The sequence below is a fragment of the Pinus tabuliformis genome, chromosome 1_2, assembly GCF_031772625.1.
Source record: "Pinus tabuliformis cultivar Carrire ecotype Pingquan chromosome 1_2, CPIR1, whole genome shotgun sequence".
In the NCBI taxonomy this organism is placed as follows: domain Eukaryota; kingdom Viridiplantae; phylum Streptophyta; class Pinopsida; order Pinales; family Pinaceae; genus Pinus; species Pinus tabuliformis.
In genome coordinates this window covers 101240323-101252983 of record NC_142298.1, presented here as the reverse complement: position 1 = coordinate 101252983, position 12661 = coordinate 101240323, and positions in this window count along the sequence as shown.

Below are 12661 nucleotides of genomic sequence, written 5' to 3'. Positions count from 1 at the left end.
CCCTCCAATTTTGAGCAAATTATGAGTATTTTGAGTTTTTTGAGAATTTTTGGGCTAAATTCAGGAAATTAGCTGCTCCATTTTCCTCAGGCCTCCATTTGAGGAAAGGTATAAATTTTTGAAATCTCTTTCCATCCTCTAAAAAACCATTTCCTCAAATTTTTCAGAGGTGACTCTGTTTCGGAGACAAATGCAAAAAAGTGGCAAAAAACTAGCATTCTAGACCATTTTTTGACAGGCGTTGCACTTTTGGAGTGACCTTGGGCGAATCGATTTTTGAAGGCCTTCCCATGGTCCAAATTCAGAAATTCAAATTGTTCTGGAAACTAGAATTGAAGGGCTAGTTGAACATTCTCTCATTTTTTTATTTTGACCCTTTGAAGGCACCTCACAATCAGCACAAAGTCGGCGTTGCGCTTGTGCACTTTTCTGTGTTTTAATTTGTAAATTTCATTGTGTAAAGTTTCTAGATTCTAGATTGACTTAGTCAAAGTCAAGATTCTCTATGTAATGGTATGCTTTTCGAGGCTAGGTGATGTAGGCATGAATAAATGTACATCATAGGTTGTTTTTTTGTTTATTAGGTCTCATAAAAGAAGCAAACTCTCCATGAAGTGTTTGAGTTTCACCTTCTCACTCTCACCTGTTGGTTGAGAGGATATTGGAGTTAGCTCCTCCACCAAGTAATTTGACTCCTGAAGGTGGGAAAGTGATCTAGGAGAGTCTATATGTATGATTTCTCTTTCAAAGAGAAGGGTTGAACTTTTTGTGAAAGACGCTGGCATGTAATCATCTTTTCAGCTAATACAGAGACATGTTGCAGCTATTTTCAAGGAACTCTAGCCCAGTGAGTTCATGGTGTCTGTACTTCATTCTATTTATATTTTAATGGTTGAGATATCTTCATCCACATGATATCTCTTCTTTATATGGATTCCTTTTGGTGAAATATGCAGAATTCTTGTTTTTTAAGCTCTGTTATCTGGCTTTCATAGTTATGCTTATGTCTTCCTAAGCTAATGAAATAATGTTTACTTATGCTTATTAGTTTCTTCTAAACTTTCTCTTCTATACTACATGTTCAATCAATTTAATGTCTTAAATTGCTAACATAAATTATTGACCGGAGTTAGTAAACTGATGAAATGTGGTGCACAATATGTGCTTAGTTAACCTTGTTTCTTACTTTGTTGAGTATGCTTTTATGTTGTTTTGGGGTTTTGTTTCTTATGCCTAAGGAAATTAATCTAAGAAATGAAAGTTATGCTTCTAGACGAAATCTTTAAATCTTAATGGACAAAATCTAATGAATTTAAATTAAAGAAAACATAATCTAGGAAAGCATGTAAAAGAAAACATGTAAAAACTTGCAATGACTGTGTAAGATAATGTTTTTAAGCAATCAATTTCGGAAGGGTTACCTTTTTGAAATGCTGAACATGAGATAACACAATAGATAAGAAATTTAATCTAAAAAGCATGATAAAAGCATGAGAAAGGAAACTAAATCAATGTCTGTTCTAAATGCCTCAAGCAATCAATTTTGGAAGAACTACATTCTTGAAATGCTCTACATAAGATTAAACAATGAATGTAAAACTTAATCCTAAGAAAGCATTGTAAAAACATGTAAAGGAAAACTAAGATCACTATATGCTCCAATGCTTCAAACACAATCCAATTTTGGAAAAGAGAAAATTCCTTTCTTGAGATACTTTGGTTAACATAAGATTACACAGTAATTAAAAAAGTAATAAATATTAATCTATGAAAGCAAATAAATCTTAATCTATGAAAACAAATAAATCTCACACATTGTAGATGGCCAATCCAAAAGTATGAGGATGGAAAGTTGATAAGCTCCAAATGCAAGCCTTCTTTTTTATTCAAAACATGAGAAATTCCCCAACTTTACACATAAAAATGATAGGAGAAAACTTCCCCTATTTATACAAAAAGATGAGAAGCTACCTCATTAATGAGAGTCCATGAATCTCTCCCTATATCTCTAAAGTTACAATCAAAATAGGAACTTCTTAGAGTTTCAATACAAATACGAAATGAGACACATATCCTTATGATCCCATGATCTTCTCCACTCAAATTCGAATTTGGTTTTGGAAGGCCACATAAGGGTCTTTCAGAAGCTTCATTTTGACCTACACATGTCAACAATCTCATCCCACTTGTTCGATATAAGCATATGCACATTATTTTCTAATTTTTAACCCTAAATTCATTTAAAAATGCTAAGAATTAATAAAGTTTGGAAAAACATAAATGTGATCCAATAATGATAATGGTAAGGTAAATGTAATGAAATACAGGTGGAGTGAAAGTGACAACATGGAAATATAAGTGAAAATGTAATGAAGTGAATGACAATTTCAAGGCCCAACATACCCCCCAACTGAAGCTATTGCATGTCCTCAGGCAATCTATTACATTAATTCTTTTTTATCCTTGAGCTTTGACTTAACTTTGCATGATATAATTTGATAACTTCATACTTCTGCAAAGTCTTTTAGTTGAATTGCAACATGGTTGGTTCTTGTGTTACAACCATATTTTGTTGTTGCATTCATTTTTTATCGTTGAACTTTGCCTAATGATAATTTGATTATTGTTGCAAAGTGTATATTTATTGGATTGCATCATAGGTGGTTATTGTGTGACAACCATGATTGTGTTTGTATCCTATTATCTTTTCAGTACTTTTGAAAATCTTTTGTATGCTCATAACAATAATGTAATAGTTAATATATTTTGAAAGTATGTGAGCTTTTGAATGTGATATGAATACGGAAAAATATGAATATGAATGTATCTCCCCCCTCCCCCCAAACTAATGATACTGGCAATTTTATGAGATGAGGAAGAGAAATGTTTTTTTTCCAAAAATTATCATTCTAGCTTTTCAAGGAATTTTATGGTAAAATGTTAGAAAATGGCATACCTTAACTTACCCTTTAGAAATGGATGAGCTGCATGTGTGTTGGTTGTAAAATTCTGATCATAATCTTCTTCAAGTAGCTGGACAAGTCATGGAGAAAAGAGTCAAAATGACTTTTTATTGCTTTTATTAAAACTTGTTGAATCTGCTGCGGAATGGTGTTGATTCTACTGCTGCCATCCGATTCCGCAGTTGTTATTTGTTTCTGCAGTTGTTGTTGGATACTGCAACTGTTAGTTGATTCTGTAGCTGGATGTCTTCTACATTTGCTCCAAAATGTTGAAAATGATAGTCTTCATGTCTTCAAAACTCATTGGCACAATTCCAGCTATGTGAATAGATGTTCTGATGTCGAACATAGCAGGAAATTGTTGACTTAATGGCCATACGAGAACTCTCATCATTGATTACAATGAGATTCAATATGCCCAAACACATCTTGCTAAGTATGAATAATTTTGTTGTTGTCGAGTACCTAAAAGATCCGATGAACAAGGGACATTGATGTATTCCCATTGTTCGTCGGCATGAGGAATTGCCATTAAGGCATGCAAGCCTCAAGGTGTTTTTGCAAGGATTTTAGACTCAAAGTACTATGGACTCAATAATTTGCATTGAAGTGGGTTTTAATTGCGAAATGAAAAGGATAGGAAAATGAAAATGAAAATGAGAGATGACAATGGAAAATAATAATGACAATGGGAAATAAGCATGAAAGTAAGCTTCTTGATTTTATTTGTGGAGTAGACAAAAAGTGTATGTGAATGAAGGAAAATGAACAACTAACTCTTGATGGGAAAAATAATTGTGGCTTGATTCGAAGTTCTTGGTTGAATTTATAATTCAAAAGGGAGGAAGAGTAATGGTTTTGATGAATATGGACATGGACTTGTTCTTAAGTTTCTCATGAAATCGGTCCTTTGAAGACCATTTATGCGCACAATTATTTTCCTTCAATGATCATTCAATCATCCCAAACCTGCAAAAAAAAACTTGGCATAAAGAACATAAGTGTGTTCAAAAAGAAATGGCCAATTTACTTTTTGATTCTTATGCAAAATTTAAATGTCAAATGAAACAGATTAAGGAAAATCAAGTGTTATATTCAGTGAAATTCATGATATTTGATAACAATCCATTTTTAAGAAATAACCATGAAAAATAATTCAGCTACCTATTGTCAGATGACTTCATGTGATGTCCTCAGCAAAATGATTGACATCTCAAAGATTTGCTATGTCCTGCAAGTTAAAACTTCAGATAAAAATACACAAGAACAATATTATAGTTTTTAATGCCAAATGTTCAGAAATCATCCAAATAATCTTCCAATTATTTTGCAAGCCATTATTCAATCTGTCAAATTGAATTGTTTTGAATGATTCCTCTAAATGTAAAATATTCCTTCGAATTATTCCCCTTCCGCTCATATCATCGCCAGTGATATATTGATTTCTATTGACCGAGTTGATTTAGTCGATGAAGCAGAAGTAGATATGGTTGATGAGGCAAATGTTTGAGCAATCGTTTCAACAGTTGTTTAGCTAGAACCAAAGAGAAAGGCAGGAAAGGCAGTCCCATCAAGTCCAGTTGGAAATGAGACAGTTGAATAACCACCACAAGCATCAAGGCAAGTAGCAAGGGTGGTAACACTTACACAACTTCTTGATTCAGCTATTCTACTAGATTCCTAAGCTTGCCTTAAATATTCTAGTGCTTCTGGCATTACCTAATGGTACGCTTGAAGCTCAAAACATGCTCTAATTATACTAAGTGTACCAAGAAAGAGCTTCTACAAGGCCTGGTGGGCGTAGAAGTATATACGTTATAGGGAAAATTGTGGAATTCATTTTCTGTCAATATTTAGTACTCCCATAAAACTCTGCAGCTCAGTGATAGTGTCGTGAACTAGCAAGATCATAAAGAACCTTCCTGTGGAATTCGAACAGCTAGATATGAGTTTTTTTAAATCATTCCTCAATCACCCATTTAGCCCATTCCTTGATTTGTTGTGTAGAACCTATTCAAACATCAAAATGGTTGCATCGGTATGTGCTTGAAGCATTGATAGTTGTTCCATTTGGACTGATGATCGCAGAGATCTCCTTCACTGCCAGTAAATTCTGTTTTTGTCTTTGCAATCCATTTTTCCTTTGCGCAATCACCAAACAGGGTCTCAAAGAACCACGATTTTCTCCCAACGGTTAGGAATCCAAGGAAACAGTTTTTGAGATATTAGATTCACCCGTTCGAGAAAAAACCCATGTCCCAGCTTTTTCAGATTCGCCCTGGTTTGCTCAGAAATATCATTTTAAAACTGACGTTTTTATAGAGGTTGCATTTCTCTCAAGAGGATCGCATTCGCTTCTTGATAGACTCCTTGATTGACTGCTTTGTTGTTCAGCTCAGGTGAACATCACATTGTTTTCTTTGGTATTGACCAGCACCCAGACTTTCTGATTTTGATTTGATCATTCCACGCCTCACTCTCTGCCTTGTGTTGTGTGTATTTGAACTGAATCGGGCTGACCTATCACTCCTATATAATGGACAGCGTTGGCAAGCTCTTTCTACCATGGCACCTCTTGTCTCCTCAGTCATGGTGTTCCTCAAAGAATGGATAGTGGCATTCTCTGCTACATGAAAGGTTGGAACAACATCAACATACCCTTGAACGTGCGACTACAACATAAGCACAAAATAATGACCGCAATTTTCAATTACAAAGAGAGCAAGCAGAGAAAAATAAGTTAGCCGAAACAATGGATGTTGAAATAAGGCGACGGGCAACAAGGAAAGAGGGCAATTTGCAGGCCCCTGCTTTGAACACTGCAATTTATCCTTTGGCCAGAGAGTGGTTGGCAACCTGTTTCACTTCTGCTTCTGTTAAGATAGTCTTCCACAACAAATTTTTCTTCAATCAATTTCTACTTATTTTTTTCAATTTTAATATTTAAATTGACTGATCTGATTTTCTGATCTTCTAGGTCACAACGAGGCGCAAAAAGAGAGCATACTAGTCAAATTCGTCAAATTTATTTATGCATTTCAAAAAAAAATCATATTTTCACATATAAATTTTATTTTTGATGGCAATAAAAAAGACAAAGTGACTCTTACTGTGTCACTGGAATTTATTCAAAATGAATCAACATTGATTTTTATTTTATTTTATTTTTTTATATGTATATTTTTTATTTATTTATTTACTTATTTTTAGTAGAAAATATATATATATATATATATATATATATATATATATATTTATATATATATATATATATTATCCTCTAGATCACACAAAGCATAGGAGGAGAGCATACTTGAGAAATTATTAAGTGATCGTTTTTTTTTAAGATGTAAGAAATATGGTCTCATAATTACACTTCCCCATCAACGGCACCAAAATGTTCAGTCAATTTAATGTCTTAAATTGCTAACATAAATTATCGACCGGGGTTAGTAAACTGATGAAGTGTGGTGCACAATATGTGCTTAGTTAACCTTGTTTCTTACTTCGTTGAATATGATTTTATGTTGTTTCGGGGTTTTATTTCTTATGCCTAAGGAAATTAATCTAAGAAATGAAAGTTATGCTTCTAGATGAAATCTTTAAATGTTAATGGACAAAATCTAATGAATTTAAATGAAAGAAAACATGATCTAGGAAAGCATAAAGAAAGCATGTAAAAGAAAACATGTAAAAACTTGCAATGACTGTGTAAGATAATGTTTTTAAGCAATCAATTTCGAAAGGGTTACCTTCTTGAAATGCTGAACATGAGATGACACAATAGATAAGAAATTTAATCTAAAAAGCATGATAAAAGCACGAGAGAGGAAACTAAATCACTCTCTGTTCTAAATGCCTCAACCAATCAATTTGGAAGAACTAACTTCTTGAAATGCTCTGCATAAGATTGAACTGCGAATGTAAAACTTAATCCTAACAAAGCATTGTAAAAACATGTAAAGGAAAACTAAGATCACTATATGCTCCAATGCTTCAAACACAATCCAATTTTGGAAAAGAGAAAATTATTTTCTTGAGATGCTTTGATTAGCATAAGATTACACAGTAATTAAGAAAATAATAAATCTTAATCTATGAAAGAAAATAAATCTTAATCTATGAAAACAAATAAATATCACACATTGTAGATGGTCAATCCAAAAGTATGAGGATTATGCAAGCCTTCTTCTTTATTCAAAACATGAGCAATTCCTTAACTTTACACATAAAAGTGATAGGAGAAAAATTCCCCTATTTATACAAAAAGACGAGAAGCTACCTCATTAATGAGAGTCCATGAATCTCTCCCTATATCTCTAGAGTTACAATCAAAATAGGAAATGATAAGACACATGCCTTCTTAGAGTTTCAATACAAATAGGAAATGAGACACGTGTCCTTATAATCCCATGATCTTCTCCACTCAAATTCGAATTTGGTTTTGTGAGGCCACATAAGAGTCTTTTAGAAGCTTCTTTTTGACCTACACATGTCAACAATCTCATCCCACTTTTTCGGTACAAGCATATGCATATTATTTTCTAATTTTTAACCATAAATTCATTTAAAATTGCTAAGAATTAATAAAATTTGGAAAAACAGAAATGTTACCCAATAATGATAATGGTAAGGTAAATGTAATGAAATGGAGGTAAAAGTAATTAAATAGAGGTGGAGTGAAAGTGACAATATGGAAATATAAGTGAAAATGTAATGGAAGTGAATGATAATTTCAAGGCCCAACACTACACTGACAATATTCCAAATACACCATGGCTTCTGATATCTAGTTTCTTCTCATATTTGCTCCTGTACTCCTACAGCCTAGACCTATTTGTGGCTCTAAACCCTAAGTTCAGCAAACCTTAAAACCTAAATTTTCACAAACAAATACATATATCTAGCCTAAAACTCATTTTCTTTAAAGTCATATCAGTGATAAGAGACTTAGAGAGATCCCTCTCATGCTCAGTAGGGCTAGCTACTGAGTTGAAGTGGTTTGAGGTTACCCTTCTCGATTTCCTTTTTAGCCGAGGAGATTGTAAGGACTAAAAGCTTGAATATGTTTAACTCGTAATATTTACGTATGGACATACCCTTGAATTTAGCCACCATTATATCACAAATTTTGAGCTTAGACTTTCCTTTTGTCTTTCTATCTACTTCCACTCCATCCCACCATAGGGTTGCATGACCTTTCAATATTTTGCTTTCATAATTTACTCTTTTTTCTTCATCAACATCTTCGTAATCAAAATATTTTTCCATTGCATTAATATCATCCATCAATTGATCAATTTTTAAATTACCCTCATATACAAGAACCTCCATCTCTTTGGTCTGGAACTCATATTAGTTATCATGTTTGACATATTTTCCTCTTATGATCCTTCACCTTATTCTTCACTAGAATATTTTTCTTCTACCTCACTCGCATCTCCCACACTAGATCCTATTTTCTTAGCAGTTTTCATCACCTATAAGTTCGATTGAGTGGGTCTCATCTTTGCTTGTGAGGCAACATTCACTACAATCATTCCTCTACATGCTTGTCAAGTTGCTCCTTTGTGACGTTTTTCCGTATCTTAACACTCCTTACTTTGATACCAAAAATGATGCCCTTCAATCTCCTTCAACTTATTTTTCCTGTAACTCGGATCGATTCTCTTCGAAATTCTCTTGACATATCGGAATCTCTCACTCTATAGTCGAAAATTTGTGTGGAAGTAATGGTGGTCAACCCGAACTTTAATTTTGACATTAATTTCTCTCTATTAAAACATCAACTACCAAACTCACTTGAAGGTAGAAATCTGAATTCCTTGTGCAATTTGGAATCCAATGATGAAGGTAGATTTATTTTTGCTCACAGTCCAGAGATTTAAAGTATCTAATTGATCCAAATATCCCAACCAATCCAAATATCCTGTGATCTGAACTCCTCCTCTAATCCATTTATCCTTCTAATCCAAATATGTCTTCCAATCTGGATTATTTGCTTTGATCCAGGATTCATGATCCAACTTAAGATTATAAATTATTGGTAAGTTCAAACCAAATACTTCATAGTCTAGATTATCATCTACAATTTGAAATCTAGTTAATGACTTAACATTAGAACCATTGTTGCAACCAAATACCTCTTGTGAGTTTAAATAAATGGAAATATGTGCTGGAAACTTTCACGTCTCCATCAATTGAATAATCTTAAAAAAATATGTGTTATCGAATGCTTTTGTGTTATAATAAATTTTTCTAGTCCAGTATAGAAACTTGTGATGTGACCAGGATTTGAAGTTTTGATCATGAAATTGAAACTAGGAACTAGTTATCTACATTAATCAATTCTTCCTACAACATATAAATAAATCTAAACTAATCCACACTAAACTAAACACAGTCAGCATAAGCACAATGAAATATACACAAATGATATATTAAGCCAAGTTAAAGGGAAGATTACAGATTAAGAGTTTGCATACACTCTTGCTCTCTTAAACACCATTTACACTGGAACAAACTTGACATTTCTCAATCTCTTTCATTTACATTGAAATATATATTACATAGATCTCTCTTAACCAAACTCAATAAAATCAATCTATTTTGTTGAATTATCTAAGGGATTCCTAGTTGACTAAGTCTATACATTTTCATAATATATTCCTTCTAAATTAACTACTACCAAAATATCACAATTTAAATAAAACTAAGGAAACCAACTTCCTTTAGTAAGTTACTTCTACAACACTTCCTCACTATTTGAGTTATAACTACTCTTAATCTATTAGATCTTCTTCTATTATTGCATCTAACTTTCTTTACTTCGTTCCATTTTGGATTTCCTTGTAGAATTTCTTTTGGTCTTCTCCATAGGTATGATATCTTACCATGAGGTTCTATAGGTATGATATCTTTGAAATACATCCTCCTAATATTATAAAATTCCCACAAATGTTGGGTCTAAAAGTGATTCCAACCATAAATACAGGGAATAACATGAAGAACCCTTGTCAATAAAATAAATAGTCACTACTTAAAAGAAAATATTATAAGAAAAAAATGAATAGAAAGGTATTAGAATGTTTGCATTGAATATTATATCATATTCCTTATTATCAAAAAATCCAATCAAATTCAACTATTAAAATAAATAAATAACAAATCATAACTGATAACATAGAAGAGATTCTTATGAAAATAAATAACATTAGCTTGAAAGATAAATTGAACCATGAAAACTATACCCTAATTATTACATCACATATCAACTATAAACCACCAATTTTTTATATCATGTCATCATTTTTATGGTTGTTAAGAACCTAAGGATCACAATCAAAATGCAAAATGGAAATGCACAATACTTATCTCAAACAATATTGTAACCCACATATGTGGAGTTGATCTTTACAGGTGAAGTGCATAAATCATAGTGTTCAAATAGATAGAGAATATGTCTGTATCATATTTCTAATTTGTATTCCTATTTATACTTAGAATTCATTTGTCAAGGTTGATGGTTTCCAAGTAACCCTTATTATTAGCTTATTTTATAAGGTTGAATTTATTTATTTTTGTAGATAAATAAACATGTTCTATTGCATTATGAAAACTGAGTTACATGGGTACATAGAGAAACATGGGCATAGCCTGGGCTTGATTGCTAACTGAAAACACCCATCAAAATTCCAGTACATAATTACTCAGACTACTTTGTTTAGCCACCTAGAAACTAAAAGTTTGAGCCATTACAAAATGATAGGACCATCCACAAATGAAACAAATAGAAAAGTGATAACAGTAACCATGCATCCACCATCAACTAAGTAGACTAAGCATTAACAACCATCAACCTCTATTGTGAAAAAATGAGCACGAAACACATCAACCAAAGACCTATACCCTTTGTGCATTAGTATTCCCAAAAATAAGCATAAGAAGTAAGGTTGGAATGCACTGCCATTACACTAGGAGTGATTCATCCATACATGAACTAATATGATGTAGGAACAAAGGGTTTTGAAGAGCTACAAATTGGTGTTGCAATGGGATCTCCTAGAGGGTCCACAAGGTCCCCAGAATCAGAATCTCATAGCAAATATCTCTCTATATGAGACAAATGACCATCCAATAATTTACTTTAAAACTAATATTTTTTAGAATCCTCTTGATGTCCTCTATGATAGAAAATATATTGTAGTTGGTTATCTGGTTATTCAACATAACTAAACAAAGAAAAGTATCCATCTATAACCATGCAACGAAGGAGTTTAGACAAAACTAACCTCATTTTGTGCATTTTACTAGGGTCTAGAATTTAACCCTTTTAATTCGCTTTTAAGGATCTTTGAATCTGAGTAATAAGAACATTCTCTATATTTTTTTCTTCCAGGAATAAAATATCCCTGCATACCTCCAGTGGAACTACATTGAAGAAGGATGAAATGGAGCCACCTATAAAATGATGGTTTCCTCATCCCCCAACATAATTACTACCAACCCGACAACTCATTACTTGGAATTCAGACTCCACTAAAGTTGAATTCGACAATAAAAGCACCAGTTCAAAAAACAACCCCTTCTTCATTGATTGTAATAAAGTACAAAATACATGGGTGTCCCTCACAAAACACCATGAATAGTAGCGAAGGGATAATGCCTCATACAAACACCACACTCAAAAAGACATGAAAAATGAACTGTACATCATCATTGAATTCACCTAGAAACTAATTGTGAAGCCACAAATGTGGGATAAGGTTGTGGCATACCTCACCTCCACTATATTGCACCTAATTTCTTCACCACCCCATGCCAGGGAATTTAACATGAAGGGACATCCAAGACCAGGCTTGACTACTCACTCTTACCCTTTGCCAGACTCACAACTTCATATGTGAAATGTCCACCCTTGCCACGCACTCCAAATGTTACATTAATTATAGACCGAAGGTAGATAAAGGCAACCCCATCACGGAAAACACCAGACTTTACTGTATAATCTTCATCCATCCTTTGCAGTAAAAGGTTTATATTATTATGCATGGTGGTGAGCATCCATGACTAGTCAAGGTTTAAGTTGTCACATGTACATCACCTATTTGCGAGTAAAAATGCCACCTGATTTCCACCTCGCTTGATATGATGAACAAGAGTGTAAGCAAACCTAGGTATCAAATCATTTATACTGGAAACCACATTTCTAGTCTCCAACTATGTATCGTTTTATTTACTGGTTGACAATGTAATAGTTTTTTAATACATTGAATTACCAATTGTGAATCTTTGTCCACTTGCAATAAGGAATAACCTTCCCTAAAACAAATTCATAAACCTAATTCTACTGCCAAAAATTAGTCCGTGTTATTGGTTGGGACCCCAAAATACATGGAAAAATATCTCAATGGCATGGCATGTTCATCCCGGATTATCCCACCACAACCTGCAATCATAGGGTTTCGTTTAGCAACCCCATCAAAATTTAGCTTAATAAAACATTGTGGAGGTGATGAATGTGAGTTAGAACTAGTATGACAACAATCCTGCACTAGGAGAATATTTCCCATAATACCTCCTTCAGATCCTTGAACTTGCCATTTATTAGTATACCATGGCAATGCAAGGATAGTATCTCAAATATTCTTGAGAACCACATCTATAAGTACCATAGAAGATCTATTCCTTGACTAAAA